General features: G+C 44.9%; 7 non-coding genes across 7 annotated transcripts; all 7 read left to right on the top strand.

The window, feature by feature from the left end:
* Positions 1-764: 764 nt before the first annotated feature.
* TRNAI-AAU (transfer RNA isoleucine (anticodon AAU)) lies at positions 765-838 on the top strand. Its single transcript has one exon. It is a non-coding gene; the product is annotated as a tRNA-Ile (tRNA).
* A 499-nt stretch (positions 839-1,337) lies between these two features.
* Positions 1,338-1,411, top strand: TRNAI-AAU (transfer RNA isoleucine (anticodon AAU)). The gene has a single exon. It is a non-coding gene; the product is annotated as a tRNA-Ile (tRNA).
* Positions 1,412-5,142: 3,731 nt separating this feature from the next.
* TRNAI-AAU (transfer RNA isoleucine (anticodon AAU)) lies at positions 5,143-5,216 on the top strand. The gene has a single exon. It is a non-coding gene; the product is annotated as a tRNA-Ile (tRNA).
* Positions 5,217-12,995: 7,779 nt separating this feature from the next.
* On the top strand, positions 12,996-13,077 carry TRNAS-AGA (transfer RNA serine (anticodon AGA)). Its single transcript has one exon. It is a non-coding gene; the product is annotated as a tRNA-Ser (tRNA).
* Positions 13,078-14,522: 1,445 nt separating this feature from the next.
* On the top strand, positions 14,523-14,604 carry TRNAS-AGA (transfer RNA serine (anticodon AGA)). Its single transcript has one exon. It is a non-coding gene; the product is annotated as a tRNA-Ser (tRNA).
* A 1,438-nt stretch (positions 14,605-16,042) lies between these two features.
* Positions 16,043-16,124, top strand: TRNAS-AGA (transfer RNA serine (anticodon UGA)). Its single transcript has one exon. It is a non-coding gene; the product is annotated as a tRNA-Ser (tRNA).
* A 2,104-nt stretch (positions 16,125-18,228) lies between these two features.
* On the top strand, positions 18,229-18,310 carry TRNAS-AGA (transfer RNA serine (anticodon AGA)). The gene has a single exon. It is a non-coding gene; the product is annotated as a tRNA-Ser (tRNA).
* Positions 18,311-27,033: the final 8,723 nt, after the last annotated feature.

Below are 27,033 nucleotides of genomic sequence, written 5' to 3'. Positions count from 1 at the left end.
TCGTTCTAAGAGTATATACATAAGTGTCACTTGCTTTCTTCCTAAGTTCAATATTTCCTGCATTATCCATCTACAAATATGCAAAATCTCTCTTCCTTTTCACGTTTCTCGCTTCACTGAAAATAATCCTCCTGTTTAAAGTGAGATTTTGGTTGACATAGATAGGCCTCCCAGAGGTAAGTCCAATGTCAGCACAGCTCAAGTTACGTTTAATCTTACGCCTCTGGAGAAACATATCCCTGTCAAATCTTCTAACAAATTTTACGATAACTCCTGCGTGAGGTTGACTTACTGGCTTTTTTAACCTATGACATGTGTCGATCATATTATCAGTCACAGTAACATCTAATGCCCGACCTACATTTTTCACTAAGGAGATCGCATCTTCATTTGGCGTTTCAGGAATTCCATGTATTTCCAGTGTATTCCGCCTTCCATATTGGTCTAGGTCATCTATTTGTTGTTGTAAGTTGCTGATCTTCTTCTTTAATGAACAGTTCTCTGATTTAAGGCTCTCAATAACTTCCTTACATGATTTCAGTTCTTCTCCATGACTCTTGAGTAAAATAAAGTTTTCCTCCAGTTTCTCATGAACCGAGTTCAGAGATTTACCGAGCTCTACCTCAAGATTCTTACACGATTCCTTAACATCTTTACTAATTGAAAGCAGAAGTCCTCGCTTACAGTCGGTATATTTTCTGCAACTTTACTGCCCTCCTGATCACTCACATTACTACAGGGAGTTTTCTCGCAGGCTAGCAACAGGCCCGTTAGCTCTGTTGGTTAGAGCGTCGTGCTAATAACGCGAAGGTCGTGGGTTCGATCCCCCCACGGGCCAATGTTTTACGGTTTGGTCGCTGTAGTGTGCAGATGAGTCCATATCCACGAAGTTCATTTATCTAAACATTAGTGAATTACCGTTGGACGATTACTTATATATCGCAAGTTAGCAAAAGGCCCGTTACCTCAGATGGTTTGAGCGTCGTGCTAATAACGCGAAGGTCGTGGGTTCGATTCCCCCACGGGAAAAAGTTTTACGGTTTGGTCGCTGTAGTGTGCAGATGAGTCCCTATCCACGAAGTTCGTTAATCTAAATATTAGTGAATTACCGCTGAAGGATTACATATATATCGGTAGGTAACAACAGGCCCGTTAGCTCATATGGTTAGAGCGTCGTGCTAATAACGCTACGGTCGTGGGTTCGATCCCCCCACGGCCCAACGTTTTACGGTTTGGTCGCTGTAGTGGGCAGATGAGTCCCTATCCACGAAGTTCGTTTATGTAAACAATAGTGAATTACCGCTGTAAGATTACTTATATATCGCAATGTAAAAACAGGTCAGTTAGCTCAGTTGGTTAGAGCGTCGTGCTAATAACGCGAAGGTCGTGGGTTCGATCCCCCCACGGGCCAATGTTTTACGGTTTGTTAGCTACAGTGTGTAATGTTTAGATTAACGAACTTCGTTGATAGGGATTCATCTGCTCACTATAGCGTCCAAACCGTAAAACACTGGCCCGTGGGAGGATCGAACCCACGACCTTCGCGTTATCTCTCAGTCACTCCAGGACCTACAACCGCTCCTTTGTAGTCACTGCCGCGAGGCTGTGGAATACCCTACCTGCTACCATTAGGGATTTGCGTTCTCGTAGGAGATTTAAGACGGATTGCCGAAATCACTTTCTGAATACCTCTAGCTGACTTTCGATGTGTGTAGTGTGAATGAGTGCGTGAATGAGCATATATTCATAAAAATTAGAAATATATTTGCTAGTTATAGGTTTTTTTTTCTTCTGTGTTTCCGTCTCTTATCACTAGTGTTAGTTTTATATTTATCATCATGTACACTTAGATTGTAGTGTTGTCCATTCTATAATAGTTTTTTTATTACAATCTCAAAATGTTCTATTAGTAGCATATTATTTTAAAAGATCTGTTTATTTAAATATTATATGTACGTTACTCATTTTAAATATTGTGGTTAAGTGTAAGAGAGGGCCTTGAGCCCTAACTTCGCCACGAATAAAGACGAATTACTTACTTACTTACTTATTAGCACGACGCTCTAACCAACTGAGCTAACAGGCCTGTTGCTACGTTGCGATATATAAGTAATCTTCCAGCGGTAGTCCACTAATGTTTATACTTTATAGTTCGTGGATAGGGACTAATCTGCACACTATATCGACCAAACCGTAAAACGTTGGCCCGTGAGGGGATCGAACCCACGACCATCGCGTTATTAGCACGACGCTCTAACTAACTGAGCTAAGAGTCCTGTCGCTATCCTGTTATATATATATGTAATATTCCAGCGGTATTTCCCTAAATATTACATATATATCGGCGGTTACCAACAGGCCCGTTAGTTCATTTACTTAGAGCGTCGTGCTAATAAAGCGAAGGTCGTGGGTTCGATCCCCCCACGGGAAAAAGTTTTACGGTTTGGTCGCTGTAGTGTGCAGATTAGTCCCTATCCACGAAGTTCATTAATCTAAACATTAGTGAACTACCGCTGGAATGTTACATATATATCACAGGTTATTAGCAATCCTGTTAGCTCAGTTGGTTAGAGCGTCGTGCTAATAACGCGAAGGTCGTGGGTCCGATCCCCCCACGGGCCAATGTTTTACGGTTTTGTCACTATAGTGTGCAGTTTAGTCCCTATCCAGGTAGTTCATTAATCTAAACATTAGTGAACTACTGCTTTAAGATTACTTATATATCGCAAGGTAGCAGACGGCCCGTGACGTCAGTTGGTTAGAGCGTCGTGCTAATAACGCGAAGGTTGTGGGTTCGTTCCCCCCCCCCCCGCCCCCAACGGGTCAATGTTTAAGAATTGGTCGTTGTAGTTTGGAGATGATTCCTATCGGCGTATATTATTAAACTAATGCCCCAGGATTTGCCTGGTGTGGAAATGGGAAACCGCTGAAAACCATTTTCAGGGCTGCCGACAGTGGGGTTCGAACCTACTATCTCCCGAATACTGGATACTGGCCGCACTTAAGCGACTGCAGCTATCGAGCTCGGTAACGAAGATTGAAAAGTGTTACGAGGGCTGGAGCTACGTCCACTCAGCCTCGGGCGGACAACTGATTAGAGGAGGGTTCGATTCCCACCTCAGTCATCCTCAAAGTTGTTTTCCGTTGTTTCCCTCTTCTCCTCCAGGCACGGCGGCTTCCTTCTCTCTTCCTTGTTTATCCTTTCCTATCTTCCCATCCCCGATAAGACCCCTGTTCAGCATAGCAGGTGGGGCCGCCTGGGCCAGGTACTGGTCTTCCTCCCCAGCTGTATCCCCCGACCCAAATTCTCACGCTCCGAAACACTGCCCGTGAGGCGATAGACGTGGGATCCCTCGCTGATTACGAAAGTAAGAAGAAAGATGAGTAGTTTCTTTGTCTTAACACCTGATCCTCTGGCGTCTAGCACATTCACAAATATCCTCGTTGTGTGCCAACAAGGTTAGGTGCAAGTGCACCGAGCGATCACACCGTGACCTACTACAATAATCACAGCGGCCGTGAGCGCTGACTGTACTGCCACATGAACACGACAGGAATATAACTACCGTCGTGGTGTGGTGTGATTGCGGCCTGCTGCCATTGGCTGCGAGCAGGACGCAGAAATATCTCAACCCACTTCTCTGCAAGAGTCAGGACCCACTTTAAGAAAAATGGTTCACTTAATATACACTGTCCACCAGTAACGGTTAGTCGTGTAATTTACAGATGGTTGCAGTTTATTGTAAATGTACAAATGTCAATTTTAGATTGTTAAAATAAGAAAAAAAGAACCCATTTATAAACCCACTAAATATTAATTCTAAACCTAAATACACAATATTTCTTAAAAAGGTAGAGACAGAAGCGCTGGGAGTCCTCTAATTCACAGTGCAAGAAGGGAGAAGGCACCGGAAAGTATCGAAATTTAACCGTCATGAAAATGGTAGTCCGCCTCTGTGGTGTAGTGGTTAGCGTGGTTAGCTGCCACCCCCCGGAGGCCCGGGTTCGATCCCCGGCTCTTCCACGAAATTTGAAAAGTCCGAGGGAAAAACCGATCCTGGAGGGTAACCAGATTAAGAAGAAGAAGAAGAAGAAGAATGATGCACTTTTTCAATAATAATGAATCATTACAAACAGAAGTCCACATAAAAAGTAAAGGTGTCATTTCGTCATGGAAAATAAGACGTCTGAAATATTTGGGAATTAGAAGAATGGATTGTAACGCAATACACATTAATTATGTCTCTAAAATGTTTTTTTTCTTTCTTTCTTAATCTGTTAACTCTCCAGGACTCAGCGAGGGATCCCACCTCTACCGCCTCATGGGCAGTGTTTCGGAGCGTGAGAATTTGGGTCGGGGAATACAGCTGGGGAGGAAAACCAGTACCTCGCCCAGGCGGCCTCACCTGCTGTGCTGAACAGGGGCCTTGCGGAATATGGGAAGATAGGAAGGGAGAGACAAGGAAGAGGAAAGGAAGCGGCCGTGGCCTTAAGTTTAGGTACTATCCCGGCATTTGCCTCGTGGAGAAGTGGGAAACCACGCAAAACCACTTGAAGGATGCCTGAGGTGGGAATCGAACCAGGGCCTCCGCCGGTGGCAACTAATCACATTAACCACTATACCACAGAGATTGGCCACGGCTAACAAGGCTGAAATGATGGTGATCGTTCCAAGGGTGCTAACATCTAGGTCATCAGCCCATTGAAATATTATTTAACTGCGCTGGTACGGAATGTGCTCATGCTTAAGGGTCGGAAAAACAATGCTATTTGCTTTACGTCGCGCCGACACAGAAATGTCTTATGGCGACGATGGGATAGGAAAGGGCTAGGAGTACGAAGGCAGCGACCGTGGCCTTAATTAAGGTGCAACCCCAGTATTTGCCTGGTGTGAAAATGGGAAACCACGGAGCTGCGCGCCCCTATCGGCACGGCCAACTCAGCGCGGTGGGAAAATAATGAACCTTTCCTTCGTGAGATCATAGGCCGCTATAAAGAAGAAGAATAACGGGTAGAAAAGGGAGAAAATCTGCAATGTCAGCAAAACCTACAAAGGAGAGAAACATTGTTGCAAACACGAGACATAACCACGACAAAAACTAGACGGACTATATACCATGGCGAAAGTACAGTACGTACCGTGGCCCGTTAGCTCAGTTGGTTAGAGCGTCGTGCTAATAACGCGAAGGTCGTGGGTTCGATCCCCCCACGGGCCAGTTGGTTTTTATATAAGAGGAGATGAGATAATTAAATTCCAAATCGCAAGGAGAGGTTCAATTAAAGAATATGTATTGAAAATTCGCAATATTCAACCAGTATATAAGATCCGAAGTTGGACTCTGTAGTGGTTAGTGGTTAGCGTGATTTGCTTACACCCCCGGAGGCCCGGGTTCGATTCCCGGCTCTGCCACGAAATTTGAAAAGTGGTACGAGGGCTGGAACGGGGTCCACTCAGCCTCGGGAGGTCAACTGAGTAGAGGTGGGTTCGATTCCCACCTCAGCCATCCTGGAAGTGGTTTTCCGTGGTTTCCCACTTCTCCTCCAGGCGAATGCCGGGATGGTACCTAACTTAAGGCCACGGCCGCTTCCTTCCCTCTTCCTTGCCTATCCCTTCCAATCTTCCCATCCCTCCACAAGGCCCCTGTTCAGCATAGCAGGTGAGGCCGCCTGGGCGAGGTACTGGTCATACTCCCCAGTTGTATCCCCCGACCAAGAGTCTGAAGCTCCAGGACACTGCCCTTGAGGCGGTAGAGGTGGGATCCCTCGCTGAGTCCGAGGGAAAAGCCGAACCTGGAGGGTAAACTGATGATGATGATGATGATGAACTGAACACTTGTGACGGTTATTACACTTCATAGTGTCTTGGGATTTAATTTAATGATCACCGAGCAATTTGGCCACGTGATTTGTGTCACGTAGCTTGTGAGTTTGCAGCGCTGAAAGTGGTATTCCGTAGTTTCCCATTTTCGCAGAAGATAAACACTGAAGTCGTGGCCGGGAGGGTGCGCTGTAACCTAATTAAGGCCACCGCCGCTTACTTCCCATTCCTAGGCCTTCCCTATCCCATCGTCGCCACAAGACCTGTGTCGATCCAACGTAGGCTAAAGGAAATTCTTAGTAGGAGAAAGTAATTGGCCCCAGGGGGGATCGAACCCACGATCTGCGCTTTATTAGCACGACGCTGTAACCAACTGAGCTAACGGGCCACCGGGCTAGACCCTCACATAGAATATTATAAAAGCGTACCTTAAATTTTAGTAATAGATTATTATTATTATTATTATTATTATTATTATTATTATTATTATTATTATTAATTATTATTATTATTATATAATGTAGCTCCCGTTCGTTAGTGGGTGGAGATATGGTTGTGTTTGATTACTTACGCTGTTTTGGTAGCGAGCTCCAATTTAGAAACCTCTCAGTTTGCCGTCAGCGGCGAGGTTTTAGAATGTTCAGTTTCTCTGGTGCCAAATATTAAGTTTCTTAGGTACCTGAATATCACTTATTAATTCATGTCAATTTTTATATCCAACTTTATACACCACTATACCTCGACTTCCGTTTACTGTTACACATTCCTTGTCAGAACAATATCGCAAGTAAAGTTCAACTTAACTTTCACGGAACAATCTCTAATGGAGGAAAAGTGACCGATTATTGTCAACACTTGAGCTCAAGTACTCGAGATATATTATTAGCTCACCGAGAGCGACTTCTTGTAATCGTGGATTTCATCACGTAATTCTTCAAGGTGACGAGATGCGATTGAAAATCAGTATTATTGCAAAATAAGTGTCTTATCTCTATAGAGGATGTAGTACTGCTTAACGTTGTGTCATCACTTCTTCGATAAATAGTTTTGTGAGAGTCCGCCTCTGTGGTGTAGTGGTTAGTGTGATTAGTGGTACGAGGGCTAGAACGGGGGGTCAAATGAGTAGAGGTTGGTTCTATTCCCTCCTCAGCCATCCTCGAAGAGGTTTTCCCACTTCTCCTCCAGGCAAATGCCGGGATGATACCTAACTAAAGGCCACGTCCGCTTCCTTCCCTCTTCCTTGTGTATCCCTTCCAATCTTTCCATCCCCCCGCAAGGCCCCTGTTCAGCATAGCAGGTGAGGCCGCCTGGGATAGGTACTGGTCATTCTCCTAAGTTGTATTCCCGACTCAATGCCTCACGCTCCAGGACACTGCCCTTAAGTTGGTAGAGGTACAATCCCTCGCTGAGTCCGAGGGCAAAACCAACCCTGGAGGGTAAGCAGATTAAGAAGAAGAAGAAGAAGAAGAAGAAGACGTATTGTGACATTAAAAACAATTATATTTTCAGACCCACTTTCTTTCTTAATCCCTTTATCCTCCAGGGTTGGTTCCTGACCCGGACTCAGAAAGGATCCCACCTCTATCGCCCCAAGAGCAGTATCCTGCAGAGAGAGTCTTTGGGTCGGGCATACAACCGGGAAGGAGGACCAGTACCTCGCCCAGGCAGCCTCACCTGATAAGCTGAACAGGGGCCTGTGAGGGATGGAAAGACTGGGATAGACAAGGAAGATGGAAGGAAGGAAGCGGTCGTGGCCTTAGGTTGGGTACCATAGCATCATTTGGCAGGAGGAGAAGTGCTATATTCATTTATTTATTTATTTTGCTATTTGCTTTACGTCGGAACGACACGGATAGGTCTTATGGTGACAATGGGACAGGAAAGGCATTGGAATGGGAAGGAAGTGGCCGTGGCCTTAATTAAGGCATTTGCCTGCTATGAAAATGCGAAAGCATGGAAACCACCTTCAGGGCTGCCGACATTGGGATTCGAACCCACTATCTCCCGGAAGCGAGCTCACAGCTGCGCGCTCCTAACCGCACGGCCAACTCGCCCGGTTGAGGGGAAGTGGGAAAACATGGACAACAACTACGAGAAGCCTCAGGTGGTAACCGAATCCGCTCCACTCGGTTGACCTCCCGAGGCTGAGTGGACCCCGTTCCAGCCCTCGAACCAGTTTTCAAATTTCGTGTCAGAGCTGGGAAACGAAACCGGGCCTCTGGAGGTGGCAGCTAATCCACTAAGCAATACAACACAGATTCAGCCCCTCTGAAAAAGAAGAAAGTCTCTTCCGTTCATCACGAGTAGATTCACTCACAAGGATAATGAGTTCTATTTATAGCCTGCGTAGTGTTGGGTTATTTGATACGATAACTGGATAATATCCAAGAGAAAGGAGCAGGGTTTATTCTGGGGGGTATCAGACAAAAGAGTAGTGTTGCGAAAATGTTACTATCTTCGGGCCATTGGAATTAACCAATAAAGGTAAAAATCCCCGACCCAGCCGGATATGGAACCCGGAACCCTCTGAACCGAAGGCCAGCACGCTGACCATTGAGCCAACGAGTCGGAAGACGACGCCCGACATTATGCATGTTCATGCTTGGTCACTGTAGGCCAGAAAACGGCGGGGTTTATTGGTCCTTTTTTTGCCTTTTTTGGTGGGTTTTTGGGCTTATTGGCCCTTCCTTGGCCCTTTTTTTTAAGGTATTAACGGCTTCTTTCGGCTACATTTTTACTGCCCATTCTCAATTCGAATCATCTTTAATTCACTAGTTTCTCTAGTACAATATCTGAGAAAAGAGAAAATGAAACTAGCGCTTGAAGAAAGCCGGGGACGTATCACATTACGTGCAAGATAAGTGAAATATTGAAATCTTGATGTGAGTGTTTTTGAAGAGGAAGATCTCATTTGCTTCGAGTATAAACCCTTTATGTACCGGGGGTACACCTTCTCCGTCCCGTTGACGTGCGCGCCTTCTAGAAGGCCATCTGTGCTGTGAATCCTAAACTATGTATCACAATATACTTGCACCTTTAACCTTTAGATGTCTCTACTATCGGCCTATGTGCCCCCTCCGGCGGGATTACGCACAAATGCCCTCTAAGGGAATTTTCAAACTTGATTGTTTGTTAACCTTAAGTGTTTGTAGATTTTTGTATGTTCTAAGGTATTCAGCACTTCTACGGCTTCCTTCTTCGTTAAATTATTAACCAATCAGAAATTTTTGTGTATATTTCTCTAGCCAATTAAATTGGAGGGTGTAAACGCATTCTGCCTTGCTCAAGAGAGTTCTGGGCGCTTTAGGGCCGTATTGTCATCTTCATCGTTCTGGTCAAGTGGGTGTACGGCATAGTAGGAGGCATTCGGAAGGCCCAACAACTCAAGGTAATGGCAGACATCTCTTAACATGTGATAGCTCCAGGCAGATAACTTGAGAGGAAGGTTTCCAACTGTTTTTCTTAATCTAAAATTCTAAAGTATATAAATTTTCGGCAAGTCTAAGGACTCCATTCTAATCCCGGCAAGGATTCAACTTGGTATGGGGGATGACTAAGATTTTCTAAATTCTTCACACTAATTTGGTACTTAATATTTCTCACCTAATCACAGGCTTAGCTTCTGCAACTTTGGGCGATAAGCCCAATTAGGATTTTAAGTGTTTTTCGAAAGGAGTACAAGAATTTCGCCTCCTAGAATTTTCTTCGTGGCCGATCGTCTTAAATCTTTTATTTGTAGGTTAAGGCCATTTAGAATGGGCACGCATTGCCCCTGTTTAAATTGTCACTATTTCTAGACGAGTGTGTATCAGGCTGTCGAGCAGAAAATGACAGTAAACACAGTTTTTGAAGTTTATAAGGTGTAATGTTGTTAGCAGCTTGTGCCTCTGGGAGGCTGGACTGTGGTAACTTTTGGAGCGCAGTCTTCTAGGATGCAAACAGTGGAGCAAACATGCTCTTGTAAAAGTCTACCCGATTTGAACTACATTGCTCAAAACTTGCAAGCTCTTGTGCCAATAATTTTCTCTATTGTGCCTGATTTTTGACTTTAAGTTATTGTTATTGTAGAAGCGGACTAGCTCATTGTTAACTGTCATTGTACGAGCGGACGAGCTCATTGTTGACTGTCATTGTTATTGTAGGAGTAGATGAGCTCATTGTTGACTGTCACTGTTATTCTAGGAGCGGACTAGCTCATTGTTGACTGTCACTGTTATTGTAGGAGCGGACTAGCTCATTGTTGACTGTCATTGTTATTGTAGGAGTAGATGAGCTCATTGTTAACCGTCACTGTTATTCTAGGAGCGGACGAGCTCATTGTTGACTGTCGCTGTTATTGTAGGAGCGGACTAGCTCATTGTTGACTGTCACTGTTATTGTAGGAGCGGACTAGCTCATTGTTCACCGTCACTGTTATTCTAGGAGCGGGTGAGCTCATTGTTGACTGTCACTGTTATTCTAGGAGCGGACTAGCTCATTGTTGACTGTCACTGTTATTGTAGGAGCGGACTAGCTCATTGTTCACCGTCACTGTTATTCTAGGAGCGGATGAGCTCATTGTTGACTGTCGCTGTTATTGTAGGAGCGGACTAGCTCATTGTTGACTGTCACTGTTATTGTAGGAGCGGACGAGCTCATTGTTGACTGTCGCTGTTATTGTAGGAGCGGACTAGCTCATTGTTGACTGTCGCTGTTATTGTAGGAGCGGACTAGCTCATTGTTGACTGTCACTGTTATTGTAGGAGCGGACGAGCTCATTGTTGAGTGTCGCTGTTATTGTAGGAGCAGATGAGCTCATTGTTGTTGCTTATTCAGAGTATCTATCAAATTTTTAACTAAAAAAAGAAAGAAAGAAAATTCCAAAATTTACTGCTGTAACTTGTACTGTATTTACTGTCCAAGCATTCACCCCAGCACCTTCTTATACCTCTGTGGACCACAGAAATCCCGTAACACTTTACATCCGTTGATGTGGAGGGAAGTTTCTCGATGTTTCGCAACCTGCTGTCTGTAAACCGAGGATCCTTTATTCCTAAGAACCTGGAGGTATTGTGATATGTGCCATGCCAACTGAGGTAAGGTTTTCGAATTGCAATTTATGTAACCTTAGTGTGGGTAAGCCAAATAAGATTCCATATATAGTAATTTCAATTTCCTTCTCCACGATGTCCATTAAGGGTTCACTGAATTCATTCTAGGTGAAAAATTATTTCATTCTAAATTTTGCAAGTACTTTTTTAACAAACACGCAATTCCTTTTTTTAATTATGTTAATCTCCAAATATATATTGTCTGAAAGAAGTATTATTTCACTCATATATTTTTCCCCAGAACTTTTCATTTTTACACAAGATTATACTCCTTCATTAAATAAATAATTAAAACTAAAATTATGAATGAATTTGGATCGCATTTCCCAGGGTACAATATTCTGATGATTTTGCCACGGAGGAAAATAACATATCTGCAAATTAAGTGGTCTAATGTCCGCCTCTGTGGTGTAGTGGTTAGTGTGATTAGCTGCCACCCCCGAAGGCCCGGGTTCGATTCCTACATCACCCATCCTGGAAGTGGTTTTCCGTGGTTTCCCGCTTCTCCTACAGCAAATGCCGGGATGCACTAACTTAAGGCCACGGCCGCTTCCTTCCCCCACCAAGGCCCCTGACCCAATGTCCCATGCTCCAGGACAATGCCCTTGAGGCGGTAGAGGTGGTATCCCTCGCTGAGTTCGAGGGAAAAGCCAACCCTGGAGGGTAGACAGATTAAGAAAGAAAAGTGGTCTGATATCTGATAGCCTCTACATGGTTGGGAAGGACGTAGACATTTGATCTTGGAGAGAGTTATTGTCAAGTTGTGATCAACGCGATGTAACTACGTATTCCTACGTGTTCCCGTGGGAACCTTAATCTAGGAAGATCATATCAAGTTGAGTAATTAATGTAGCAAACGGAAGCTTGCTAAGATACGTTTCGTAATTCGAGGAATGTAATGTCGGAATTCCGCTCAGAGATGCATCTTTCAACGACGTGAGAAGGTAGATGGTGCTTACCTTCTATCATATTCCTGTCTGTACTTACAGGAGGGGCGAGAATTTATTTTGCATTTGATTAGATATTCATTTACACAGATTACTCACAATCGACGCCTGAGATACAATTAACAACGTATAGGGACCGATTTACGGATGGCAGAACATAACTCGCGATTTCGATCACCTGTTGCAACTGATGCATATCTTGCGGTTTCAGGATACCACATGGAGTCACGCCACGCGATTTTGGCGACGACTCCGTTGTTCTACGACAGGCAAGGCATGGACAGATTTGCTTATTCAACAAGTTCCTCAGTGCAGTGCTCCAGCTTGTTGCCATATCAACCGCATATCGCCAAAACGGGTGACTTTTTGTACGTTTTGGAATAACAAACCACAGGGCGAATTGGCCGTGCGGTTATGGGCGCGCAGCTATGAGCTAGCATCCGGGAGATAATGGATTCGAACCCTACTCTCGGTAGCCCTGAAGATGCTTTTCTGTGGTTTTCCATTTTCACACCAGGCTGTATCTTATTTACGGCCACGGCCGCTTCCTTCCCTCTTCCTTGTCAATCCGTTCCAATCTTCCCATCCCCCACCAAGGCCCCTGTTCAGCATAGCAGGTGAGGTCGCCTGGCCGAGGTATTGGTCCAATTCCCCAGATGTATCCCCCCGTCCCAAAGTCTCACGCTCCAGGACACTGCCCTTGAGGGGGTAGAGGTGAGGATCCCTCGCTGAATCCGAAAGAAAAACCAACCCTGGAGGGTAAACAGATTAAGAAAGGGAAATCAAAGAGGATGGTCATAGGTTTAAAGGATAGGGGAGTGAAGTACATGATAGAACATGAAGAACAACACTGCAGCAGCGAGAAGCACCATTGCCACTTCTCTGCTACAGACTATAACAGATCGCAACTGTTCGCAAATTATGTTAACGCTGTTAAGGTGTGCGGCAAGGTTTTCCCTAACACCTACCCTGATCGAGGGGGAGTGGGGGGTGTCCCGCTTCATCGTTCATTTTGAGATGCTGAATATTCCAGGCGGTATGGTAGGTAAGTTTGTAAGAACCATAGTAGTGTAGAACCGAGTGTACGCTTGCCAGCCCCTGTATCGGGCAGTGCATGTATTTGGAACGAAGTGCAGAGCAGCAGTCGTGGCCGAGTGGTTAAGGCGTCTGACTAGAAATCAGATTCCCTCTGGGAGCGTAGGTTCGAGTCCTACCGACTGCGAATATTTCTTTAACACAAGCAAATTCCCATAAAAGCATTTCGTTGAATTGAAGCAGCAGTGGACAAGATATTTGGTTGCATTTGTCTGACAGATATATTCTTCTTTTGAAAATCCATAATTCTTTTGTTATGTAATTTTAAGAGAGGAGGGTTATCGAACTGCACTTTCCCTTCAAACATTCATCACAACCATCACCGCAATGCAAAGTAATGTAAAGAACAAAAGGAAGTATAGAATTATTTACTAGAGCAGATTTTTGGTGTCTTAAACACTAATACGTCACTCATATCTCATATCAGTAATTTCTACATTGATTTTGATAATCTACAAGAACGCTTCTTCCAGACATCACCATAAACAGCCACTTCTGATGGTGTCTTCACTTTATAGCTAAGAGAAACAGCTCCATGTATAATTATTATTTCTTTCTTAATCCGTTTGCCGTCCAGGATTTGGTTTCTCCTCTTCTGCCTCAAGGGCAGCGTCCTAGAGCGTGAGACTTTGGGGATACAACTGGGGAGGATGACCAGTACGTCGCCCAGGCGGTCTCACCTACTCTGCTGAACAGGGGCCTTGGTGGGGGACAGGATCATTGGAAGGGATAGACAAGGAAGAGGGAAGGAAGCGGCCGTGGCCGTAAGTTAGGTACCATCCCGGGATTTGCCTGGAGGAGAAGTGGGAGAGGTGGGAATCGAACCCATCTCTACTTAGTTGAACTCCCGAGGATGAGTGGATCCCCATTCCAGCCCTCGTACCACTCTTTTAAATTTCGTGGCAGAGCCGAAAATCGAACCCGGGCCTCCGGGGGTGGCAGCTAATCACACTGACCACTATACCACAGAGGCGGACCTGATAGTAACTTCCCGGTTCATTCCTAGGGGCAAAGACGGCTGGGTGGTTTTTTTTTTTTTTTTGCTATTTGCTATTTGCTTTACGTCGCACCGACACAGATATGTCTTACGGCGACGATGGGATAGGAAGGGCCTAGGAATTGGAAGGAAGCGGCCGTGGCCTTAAGTAAGGTACAGCCCCGGCATTTGCCTGGTGTGAAAATGGGAAACCACGGAAAACCATCTTCAGGGCTGCCGACAGTGGGGCTCGAACCCACAATCTCCCGATTACTGGATACTGGCCGCACTTAAGCGACTGCAGCTATCGAGCTCGGTACGGCTGGGTGTAGAGCTAACCGAGGTTTGGATACTAAAAACCTTTACCCCTTCAAGGGCCTTCATGGCCTGTATGGAGAGATGGTAACTTCCACTGGTTTTGCTTATAATCCTGACTTCTCATTTGACGGAACTTTGACGTGAATTTTGTCGAAGCGGGACTTGTAGAATCAGGAGGCCATGACATGACGTATGTTGTCATGACAACCAGTATCAAAGTGTGTGTGGTATTACTGTACTGAGTACGTAGCCTGGGATTATATTTAAAACAGACGGCAGCAGTCGTGGCCGAGTGGTTAAGGCGTCTGACTAGAAATCAGATTCCCTCTGGGAGCGTAGGTTCGAGTCCTACCGACTGCGGATATTTTGACTCATCCACTCACTCGCAAATGCCTCTCACAAGAGGGCTCGACGTTCTCTGTACATTGCGCATTTATTCGCACTTTGGAGAAATGAAAATACACTTCTCTTAAAGGTGAAAAATAATCCCCAGTTGAGGTTATTGAAAATGTCGGTTCAGGTGGGTATTACAAAACGCTATGTCTTGGGGCAGCACAGCCCTTTGGGGCAAGAGTTTCATTTTGATGGCCCGGTTTCGAAAACCGTCGTCCGCGTACATTTCTGTTCTTCTTCTTCTTCTTCTTAATCTGTTTACCCTCCAGGGTCGGTTTTTCCCTCGGACTCAGTGAGGGATCCCACCTCTACCGCCTCAAGGGCAGTGTCCTGGAGCTTCAGACTCTGGGTCGGGGATACAACTGGAGAGGATGACCAGTACCTCGCCCAGGTGTCCTCACCTGGGATGGGAAGAGGGAAGGAAGCGGCCGTGACATTAAGTTAGGTACCATCCCGGCATTTGCCTGGAGGAGAAGTGGGAAACCACGCAATACCACTTCCAGGATGGCTGAGGTGGGAATCGAACCCACCTCTACTAAATTGACCTCCCGAGGCTGAGTGGATGCCGTTCCAGCCCTTGTACCACTTTTCAAATTTCGTGGCAGAGCCGAGAATCGAACCCGGGCCTCCGGGGGCGGCAGCTAATCACACTAACCACTACACCACAGAGGCGGACTGCTGGAGGTAAATACGAGGTTTTTTTTTGGCTGGCCACTACAAGGCTCTGAACCTTACGTCACCAAGCCCGGCACAGATGAAATCGACAACCTTCTTATTTTTCCTCCTCCTGCTTACATTCCCTCTTGTGGGTGGGGGCGGTAGCAAAACATACTTGGTATCCTCGGCCTGTCATAAGAGGCGACTAAAAGGGGGGCAAGGAAGCTTACTGCCTCACAAACAGGCAAACATTGAACATCCTCAGTTGCAATATTTTAATCTAGTGCTGGCGGGGGCGCTGTAAACATGCCCTTGAAGGATCGGGTGAGACTGAGCTTGCTCGCTACTTGACAGACATCTGGCAACCTTACACGAATAGGAGACAGACGAAAATGCATCAGCGTTGCCAGTTTTCTATTGCCCATCACAACAGGTCGTAAGTAGCACATCTGTCGTTATCGCTGCTAAAGTCCGCGGCAATCTATAATCTAGCACCTTCCCTGGTCTGTCCTAAACCAAAAACATGGAGCACCAAGTCGTTCAGTGTTCCGAGCGGAGCATTAGAAATGTTTGTAGAAACCATAGTAGAGTAGAAGCGACGGTACACTTGACCTCTCGCGTATAGGTGAGCACATTTATTTGAACTGAGTTGTACAGTAGCAGTAATCAAGGCGGCCATGATCGATAAGCCTTCTTTACGTGCGGACATCATTTAGTAGGCAGTGATTATAAAACCTTCGCTACGGCAGCAGTCGTGGCCGAGTGGTTAAGGCGTCTGACTAGAAATCAGATTCCCTCTGGGAGCGTAGGTTCGAGTCCTACCGACTGCGAAAACTTCTTTTACACAAACAAATTCCCGTGAAACTTTTCGTTGAGATTTAGGTGTTGTGGCCTAAATATTTGGTTGTCAATTAACAGGCTGTTGAACGTGATCAGAAGAAATGCACAGCGAAATCAACTGAATAAAGTTCCATCATTGTCGTAGTCCTAACTGACATGAAAGTGGCTTATAATTTACAGAACATGGTTAATTATGCCCCTTTCAAGGTGGGGAGCCAACGGCCGTAGCCGTGTTGAAACACCGGATCCCGTGAGATCTCCGAAGTTAAGCAACATTGGGCGTGATCAGGAGTTGGATGGGGGTAAGGGAATGGAGGAGCGGAAAGGAACTGGCCACCCTACCGCACGTAAACTCCGGCTCAGGAACAACTCTGCGGAGGTTCGGACCTGCCTTCGGGCAGAATAACCCTTACCGTACAAAGGTGGGGACACAGAGGGCCTTGACTGACTCCCCTGCCCGTCTCAGGAGGTGACTCTCAACTTCAGACAAGGGTTGACGGTCAGGAGGACCATACCTGAGTCTGACATTGCATAGCCTTGCCTGTAGCAGATTTCTCACTTTCATATTTCGTAGCTGACATCTGTTGGCCTAATCTCTTTAATTTTCTCGGCCTTCGAAACCTTGCCTTTCTTTGGCGGGTATCTTCTTCCTTCGAAACGCACAATTCTTCCGTCATCTCGTCTGATTATTTTTCAAAACAATAATCTTAACAGACACGACAATGGAGAGTAACATAAAGAGCAAAGGGAAATATAAACTACTTACGAGAGCAGATTTTTCGAGAAATCATCATCTCGTTTAAGCATACGTACGTAACTCAAGTCAATAATTTCTACATCGATTTTCAAGCAAAATCAACAGAGGTGTACCTCAGGGTTCGGGCGTGTCCCCTTTGATATTCCTAAACTACAAGAACGCTTCTTCACCACCAGTTCACCTCCATTGGGGGTGTGCCTAAAAACAGATGCACCGCCTCGGATGAGGACACGAGATTAGCCGGCCCCGCGTGTAGGGGTAGCGTGCCTGTCTCTTACTCGGAGGCCCCGGGTTCCATTCCCGGTCAGGTCAGGAATTTTACCTGCATCTGAGGGCTGGTTCAAGGTCCAATCAGCCTACGTGATCTGACGATGAAGTAGGGGCCCCGGCCCTAGAAAGCCAAGAATAATGGCCGAGAGTTTCCGTCGTGGTGACCACACGACACCTCATAATCTGTAAGCCTTCGGGCTGGGCAGCGGCCACTTGGTAGCCCAAGGCACTTCGGGGTTCTTGCGCGATGGAGTTTAGATTTTTTTTGAACGAACTAACACTTTCAGTTATCTCGGCTTCGCCTTATAATTTGTTTATCAAAAGAGATAATTTTGCAAAGCTTAACAAAACCATGGGTATTGTAACGTCAGCCAGAAAACGGACGTGAAGTATTGTCGAAGTTGCTCAAAGCCATACCCTCTGTGATCTAGTGGTTGGTGTGTTTAGCTGCCACTCCTCGAGGCCTGGGTTCGATTGGTACGAGGGCTGGAACGGGGTCCACTCAGCCTTGGGAGGTCAACTGAGTAGAGGTGGGTTTTCCGTGGTTTTCCACTTCTCCTCCAGGCGAATGCCGGGATGGTACCTAACTTAAGGCCACGGCCGCTTCCTTCCCTCTTCCTTGTCTATCCCTTCCAATCTTCCCATCCCGCGCAAGGCCCCTGTTCAGCATAGCAGGTGAGGCCGCCTGGGCGAGGTACTGGTCATCCTCCCCAGTTGTATCCCCCCATCGAGAGTCTGAATCTTCAGGGCACTGCCCTTGAGGCGGTAGAGGTTGGATCCCTCGCTGAGTCCTAGGGTAAAACTGACTCTGCAGGGTAAACAGATAAACAAGAAGAAACATATTCTACCTGATATTTCGTATGCTTCGAGTATGAAGAAAAACTAAGTACTGAAGGCAAGTTCCACTAGTTCTGCTGATAATTCTGACTTCTCATTTGAAGGAACTTTGAGGTGAAACTCGTACTGGACCTAACTGAAAGAGGACGTGGAAGGAATCTTGTGTGATCACAACCTGTATCGAGATGGATGTGATATTAGTGAGGATGTAGCGAGAACAACGCTTCGCAGCAGTCGTGGCCGAGTGGTTAAGGCGTCTGACTAGAAATCAGATTCCCTCTGGGAGCGTAGGTTCGAGTCCTACCGACTGCGAGTATTTTAACATTGGTACATACTCGCAAATGCTTCTGTCAAGAATGGAGCATGTTCTGTGCATCGCCGATTAATTCGTTGTTTGGAAAACGGAAAAGACTCTTCTAGTGGTTTAAAGGGCCCGTGACAGGAGCGCAAGTAATCAATACTTTTTCGAGCGTCACCTGTTAAATTATTATTATTATTATTATTATTATTATTATTATTATTATTATTATTACAGACCGGAAGTTAGGCAAACTACCTTTCTTACCTGGGTATATATATCAAAGTGTCACATAGGGTCAAACTGATATTTTGCATTTTTTGTGTGCCTATTTTAGCTTGCGTAGCCTATTTCATAGTTCAATGTCTTTTTTTTCTTTTCTTAAAGTTGTTGACTATATTTTCTTCTGTTATTTTCTTTCTTCTTCTTTCTTAATCTGTTTACCCTCGAGGGTTGGCTTTTCCCTCGAACTCAGCGAGGGATCCCACCTCTACCGCCTCAAGGGCGGTGTCCTGGAGCGTGAGACATTGGGTCGGGGGATACAACTGGATACAATGACCAGTACCTCACCCAGGCGGCCTCACCTGCTATGCTGAACAGGGGCCTTGGTGGGGGATGGGAAGATTGGATGGGATAGACAAGGAAGAGGGAAGGAAGCGGCCGTGGCCTCAAGTTAAGTACCTGGAGGAGAAATGGAAAACCACATAAAACCACTTCCAGGATGTCTGAGGTGGGAATGGAACACCCCGCCCCTCTACCCACTTCACCTCGCGAGGTCTGAGCGGACCCCGTTGCAGCTCTCGTGCCATATTTCAAATTTAATTTTGGTTATTGTTCTCTGATACTGTACTTTCGGAATTTCTATATACGATTAGTCAGTAAAATTATGTCTTCTTGTTTCAGGTAGTTAATATCTTCCCTCTTACCAGTCGTTCACAGGACGAAGTGGCGCGAAAGGACACAAAAGCCCTCTTGGATGAATACGAGTCCGTACGTATTTGCTTACGATGCCGAAGTCCTGAGATCGTTGGTGACACGGGTATAGTATGTGGGTATAAATCCCATTGTATGATGCTGTAATATATTGTAAATAAATAAACCGCAAAAGCGGTGTTAGACACGGGAACATTCTGTGAATCCTTAGCATTCTGGAGACGAAACATCGCTTTTAAATTCTAGGGTTATAATTCCCTCAGAGGTCACGCGATTACTTACTCCTCCTAGAGTCCACGTTACAAGGTCTCGATGACCTCCCCGTACAGTATCGATACCGGTGTTCGTCTGTCGGTCTTATTTGTGCGTTTTTATGCGGTTAACCCTTTACTGCATACTGTTGCCCTCAGGCAACATAGAATTTTTCACCTGTATAAATGGATACAGATTGTGGACAGAGGTAGTTTTCCGGCACATCTTTAACTGTACAGTCATTTAAAGACATATACCAGTGATGCCTTGTTTTTTTTTTTGTTTTTTTTACACATAACATAAGACAAAACAGCCGTACAACCAAAGGTACTCCTTCCACTCCGTCAGCATCCACGCGTACCAACCACCGTTTACTTTACGTGGGCCCTCCCCATCACATTACCACAGGCTTCAGGAGTACCTCTGGCTCAACATCAAAGACATTACCGACCTACGGTTCTGCAAGTATACTTGCGCCCTGCGTACCCATGGCCAGTAGGCAGTAATGTTCGGTCTTTGAATGTTAAAAGCTTAGCGTGAAATCGTGAAAAATCGTATATATACCCCATTATGGCAATCCACATCACATACGAGTGTTAAGCTAAAACACTGAAGCTCGAAATTTTCTTCACCAAACTAAAACAAAAAATAGTTCATGCAGTAAAGGGTTAAGAGTGGGTTTATCACTTTAAGTGTAATTGGTAGTTATGTATTCAAGTGTTGTACTGTTTTTAAGGTGTGGATTTTATGTATTCTGTGTTGATGATCTTATTGTTTTACCACTTAATAAACAATCGCGTATGAAACTTGTTGAGCACTTACCAAAGTCCTGACCGCGAATCCTCAAGTCGCACCTTCGTGGTTTGAAAATGCATGCTAAAAGTAAATCCGGGAGGCTGAGAGATGACTTGCTTGTCAAACAACGAGTGGGTTCGCTGTTAATCTGTCGTGTCTACAAATACATCTTTTTTTTCGTTTTTGTTATCCATTCTTCGTTAATAAGCCCCATAAAATAACACTTTGCTACAGGTTTCGGGAGAATCAAAGGCTTGTGTGTCAGTTCTCTTAACACTCCACACACACACTTCTTAATCCCTGTCTATTTGCGACAGTGATGTCAGGGAAACAGTCTGCTGCATTATTATTCTTCGATCACACAGCCCTTACCACGGCTCAGTCCCTCCATCACCTCCATCGTCCTGTAGATCATTCTCTGGAAGGAATCCACTCATCTTGAAACACATTCGATTATTAAAAGTAGTGGATTATCCAATCACTAGTCTCGCCTTCCTAAAACAGATCGCTTTATTCCCCACCAGCGCGGGTAACAGTGTGATCTTCCGTCTTGTCGCTGCTCCATAGAAACAGATGACTGGAAAGCATAATTTTTGCTCAGGGGCTCACAACCACTTTCCCACAACAACAACAACAACAACAACAACAACAACAACAACAACAACAACAACAACAACAACAAAAGATAATAAGTTCTAACATGGAAATAAACCATGTCGATATTACATATTTTCTTCTTCTACCCGTGAGGAATGTTTCCTTATTGTTACATTCTGTGTTTTAGTACTGATTTCACTTCAACATTTGTCTAAATCTCGCCCCCCCCCCCCCCTACCCATTAAGTCAATTGTACCCGGGACTTCCCTGCATTAAGCGCTGTAAAACAGTTTGTCAACTCTCCGTGTTACATGATCTTCGAGGCGCGTTTTAACTAATAAATTTCCCCTCCTTACATCACCAGCTAAAATTAGTTCCGCGCTCTTTAACATCCCTCACATAACCTTTACATTAATTTGACCCGAGCATCATTCTGTATGCAGCTAAATGCAGTCTTCCTAAGTATCGTATGTCCCGCCTCATTGTCTCCATAGCGACCAGGAGCGAAAACAGCTGAGCAACTTGATCCGCCTAGTAACTCGGCGGAGCAAAGAATATACAAAATGTCAGAGTGAGTAGTTCAGACGGCAGAGCGCTGGCAGGTTCGATCGTGGCTCCGTCTGGTGGTATTTAGAATAAAATACTCCCATCCCTAGTTCGGGATTGCCAGGAAGTGAGGAGAGAGTAATCATTTCTCGTAATCGGAATTATTTTGATACATGAATGATTTTGTTATAATTATCTACTGCTCCACGATTACGCGTAATCACACCTGATCTGTAAACTGTAGATTTAAAACATTCTATACATATATTTATAATTTTGTCGTAGACGTTAAGACTGTTATATAGTCTAGGACAGTGGTGGTGCTGGTGGTGATTATTGTTTTAAGAGGAAGTACAACTTGGCAACCATCCTCGATACAACAGTAATCAGAGAGAAAAAATGGAAGAGTCCGTACACTTCGAAAAATGAAGGTATCGATCAAAAGAAGACAAAGGTCACGTGTGGCTATTTCTAAGCGAGTGTAGCCCTTGCAAGGCAGACCCTCCGGTGAGGGTGGGCGGTATCTGCAATGTGTAGGTAGCTGCGTGTTATTGTAGTGAAGGATAGTGTTATGTGTGGTGTGTGAGTTGCAGGGATGTTGGGGACAGCAAAAACACCCAGTCCCCGAGTCATTGAAATCGAACCCGGGACCCTCTGAACCGAAGGCCAGTATGCTGACCATTCACAAACGAATCGGACACGAATGGCGAGAAAACGAAAGACTCCCCAGGTCTGGAGTGCTCTAATATCGCCGGGGTCGGAAAAGAACAAGAGTTGATCAAGAGAGGTCGGATAGGATAGATGAAAGTGAGGAGCCAGGCACAACTAAGTGGAAGCTATGCCAGGACTCAGCTGGTCGCGAACCCACACTCTCAAGTCAACAGCCGCTAGGGCGCGTTTTACTCGCCTGTTACGACAGGCAGGGGATACCGTGGGTGTTATTCTACCGCCCTCACCCACAGGGGGAAGTCCAGGACAACATATGTTTCTTTATTTCTTAATCTGTTTACCCTCCAGGGTTGGTTTTGTCCTCGGAGTCAGCGAGGGATCCCACCTCTAGCGCCTCAAGGGCAGTGTTCCGGAGCGTGGGACTTTGGGTCGGGGATACAACTGGGAGGAGGACCAGTATCTAGCCCAGGCGGCCTCACCTGCTATGCTGAACAGGGGCCTTGAGGGGGATGGAGAGATTGGAAGGGATAGACAAGGAAGAGGGAAGGAAGCTGCCGTGGCCTTAAGGTAGGTTCCATCCCGGCAGGAGAAATGGGAAACCACGGAAAACCACTTCGAGGATGGCTGAAGTGGGAATCGAACCCGGGCAATTAATCACACTAACCACTACACCACAGAGGCGGACAATATGTATTTTACCTTTATTGTGGATTTATTTGTGTCACAAGTCTGAACAGTGTCCTGATTGGCTTACAATACACATGATGAATTACCTGAATGACTGTTGAATGAATGTGTTGTATTCATGCATGAGTGGATGAACTCTCCCAGTCACGGATAGCCTCGTGTCGACCGACAGATTACTCAGTACGAAAAGGAACTCTCTAATTCTGTAATTAGAGCAGCCGAGATTTTCTTCTGAAGGTGCGGTGAAAAGTTATCTGCGAAACGTGAAGAATGTCACCTTGTTTTCTCTGGCTTGTTTCCATTCACCCTCCTAGGAATGTGTAGGCTGAGGTCCATCTCAGTGAAGACCTACTGTGTTCCCCGAGAAGCCGCGCTAATGCGGACCCGCTAATGAAAGCCAGAGTTTCACCCTGACACAATCACGTCAGTGTTAGCAACTCATCGACAGTTTCTCTGGCAAAGTCTTACTGTTCTCCATGTATGTTTGTACCTTTATTCAGTCCATATTTATAAGTAGGGCGCACATGTTTATGACATATCATATTTTATTTCTTTATATTATTTCCATGGAAAATACAAGTTAAGCATGATTTTATCTACGTTGACTAAAATTGTGCAATTTTCACGGGTCATATAAAGTCATGTTTTGGTTCTTTTAACTTTTTTGTCATTTTCCGGTCTTTTTCAGTTACAAGTCAATGTTGCGTGAAAATAGAAAATAGTTCCTATTTGAAAACGTTAAAATATATATAATGTACATCCTGTCGTAATTCTTTCTGATCGCCCATCAAAATGTGACATTTATTTCATTCTGTGTAGACTCCACAGTCACCTCTCGATCGGGTAAAATTCGAAATATAATAATAAAATTAATATTATTACTTATTTATTTTATTTTCAATATTTAATTTAAACAGCGGTAAGATTTTTTTAATATTTCGAAGGTAAGGTAAGGGTGTATTCAGCCCGAAGGCAGGTCTGAACCGCCGCAAAGGTGTGCCTGTGACGGAGTTTACGTACGGTAGGGTGGCCAGTTCCTTTCCGCTTCTCCATTCCCTTAATCCCCACCAACAGCGCGTGGCAACCCATCCAAATCTTGACCACGCCCAATGTTGCTTAACTTCGGAGATCTCACGGGATCCGGTGTTTCAACACGGCTACGGCCGTTGGCAATATTTCGAAAATGTCACCAAAATACTTTGAAGTCATATTTTAATACATTTTTAGGTCATAAACATCCGGGCCCTACTTATAAAACTGTTGATTCTTATACAAAATATTCGAAAATTCCCTTCCCATACTGCGAGCACTTGTAGAGTAGATGCCGTTTTGAACAAGAACGCATGCCTAGAAATGTACAGATTTCGTGCTACAAGAACAACTATTTAAACCAGTATGGTCTGCCTCTGTGGTGTAGTGGTTAATGTGATTAGCTGCCCCTTCCCCCTCGGAGGCCCGGGTTCGATTCCCGGCTCTGCCACGAAATTTGAGAAGTGGTATGAGGGCTGGAACGGGGTCCACTCACCCTCGGGAGGTCAACTGAGTAGAGGTGGGTTCGATTTGCACCTCAGCCATCCTGGAAGTGGTTTTCCGTGGTTTCCCACTTCTCCTCCAGGCAAATGCAGGGATGGTCCCTAACTTAAGGCCACGGTCGCTTCCCAGGCCGCCTGGGCGAGGTACTGGTCAGTCTCCCCAGTTGTATCCCTCGACCCAATATCTCTCGCTGCAGGACACTGCCCTTGAGGCGGTAGAGGTGGGTCCGAGGGAAAAACGAACCCTGGAGGGTAAACAGATTAAGAAGAGGAAGATGGTGAGCATACTGTGGCTTCCGCTTCAGAGGTTCCGAGTTCGACTTGGAGTTCCCTTGGATCGGGGACTGTGTGTGCATGATATCCCAAATATACATACACCACACACATCCAGTATTTCTGCACTCAACATTGTCATATAACGGTACATAGAGCCGTAACATGGCGTACCACCGAGAGTATTATGTTTAATGTTTCAATTGACAGATAAAAATGAAGACTACCTGTTGCAAAACAAATTGAAAATCTGAACGTAGTTTTCATGACATATGTGACGTCACACGCATACTCTGTTACAAGATGGCGCTGTGTTGACTTGCGCGCTGAGTTCGAGATTAGCTGTCGTTGATTAGGATTCCGCTAAAGAAAGAGTTGAAAGGAGAAAAGTGAATAATGACGGAATAAAATAAATTAAAAGAAAAGAGCGCAATAGACGTTACTATGAGAAGATACTGAAACAGTGAAAACAAATTAAAATAAGTAAGTACTAAATTGTGTCTCTTATTTCTCATATTACACCGAGTTATTGCCCACAACATAACATTTGTCTACGAAACTCTCTAAACTCTGCAACCGCTTTTTTATTTGTATGGTATTTGCTTTATTTTACATAGTTTTATTTTTGGAGAGATAAAAAGTCATTTTAGTGTTGGGTACATATTTGAAATACCATATAACTATTATGGTGTCTTGAAATCATGAGCGGTAGTATAAGTAGCTTACGTATGTACAGTATTTAATTTACTTGGAGATCATTTACTTTCTAGCGGCTAACAGACTTACTGCTACAAAGCTCTTCTGCATTTCTTATGTTAATGGGAAGTGTAGGTCATAGAACGATTTCCTGTTTACAAGGCTTTGTATGCGAAAGGAGAAAGAAAAACAGGTGAATTAATTTCCCTCTTATCAACCAACGATTACGTAACGCATTTCCTATTCTTATTTTATTTCCTGTTACATGGCGGTAGAATAATTGCATTATGATGCACCGCTGCATTCCAAGGCCTTCGAGGTTGCTTCTTTTCTTCGTTCATACGCTTCCCTTGAGGGAGAGAAAAACAAATGACTGAGAGCAGTGCGGTGATGTGATGGAGCAACGGTTCTGCGGTAAGGTGTACTAACATAGCTGCTGTCCGCATGTTTTATTCTTATTGAATACGAGCTTCGGGTCGTAAAAACTGTTTGCTGCGAAGATTCATCTCACACCGTAGAGAAACAGGGCAAGGTTTGGAAAACAACATTAAGGAGGCGTTAACAATAATAATTGTATGTACTCAGCTACCGTGAGAAGCCACTTTAAATCTGAAGCCACCCCAGGTGGCTTCCGCTTCAATTTCGACAAAAATTGCCACCAAAGATTTTTACGTGTTCGAATGGACATTCTGCTTCCCTTAAAAGTCCGATTACCTTTTTCGGATTTCAATCTGCGATTTGGGGTCTGAAATACGGCATTCTATTTTGGAAAATCAAACAATCATACATTTATCGCTCAGGTATGACCACAAGTCATAAAAAATAGCCTTCACCATTGCTACGTAACATTGTCTGGCCATTCATCCATCACAGCCTGTACGGTTGCTAGGTAGCATCGCCTCGCCTTATATCACAGCTTGGGTTACACTTCCGTATCGCAAATCCTCAGATGTGCCCCAGGCATAAGACATACAGTATTTATGTCAAAATATTTTGGAAAGAAGCATTTTACTCTAATCTTCATGAGTATATTTGGACCGTTTCATTTTGAAGAACGCAAACGACCTGCATCCTCTATTTAGCAATATTTTTATTATAACTTTTTTCCTTAATTCATCACGATCTCTGTTGGTATACTTCAGAACTTTTCCAACACAAACTAGAATCAAACATATCTACGAAATCTTTCTTCCTCATTGGTCCACCATGATGAACATTACTGAAGCAGCATATTGCAGAATTACAGTTTCGCAACATGAATCCCATGTCTTCTCTTACGTGAAACCCGTGGACTTCGATTTATCCTGCATCATCTTCCCTATCTTCGTGTTCCCGAAACTAAGGAAACCTCTTCTGCTTAGAAATGTGACGTAGAAAACTGAGAGAGGAAAGCGGAATGACTTGCGAAATTTGCAGAAATGCGTCAGACAGTAGATATGGCAGGCGCTGAGCAAGTGGCAGTACGGTTTCGGGCAGGAAGCTGTCAGCTTGTGTCCTGGAGATAGTCGGCAGCTCTGAAGATGGTTCTCCGTTGTTTCCTGTTCTCACACCAGGCAAATGCTGGGGCTGTTTCTTAATTTAGGCCACGGCCGACTTCTTGCCACTCCTAGTCCTTTCCTGTCCCATCGTGGCCATGAGACCTGTCTGTGTCGGTGCCACGCAAAGCAAATTGTAAAAATCAAAAAGAACTTATGGCAGCCATGTGTCTGTGGTTCGGATTCCGTGTAAACGTTGGAGTCCTATGCCTACAATCACGC

The sequence above is a fragment of the Anabrus simplex genome, chromosome 10 (assembly GCF_040414725.1).
Source record: "Anabrus simplex isolate iqAnaSimp1 chromosome 10, ASM4041472v1, whole genome shotgun sequence".
Classification (NCBI taxonomy): Eukaryota; Metazoa; Arthropoda; class Insecta; order Orthoptera; family Tettigoniidae; genus Anabrus; species Anabrus simplex.
Note: the sequence above shows the minus strand (reverse complement) of the source record. Positions and strands in the feature narration are given on the sequence as shown.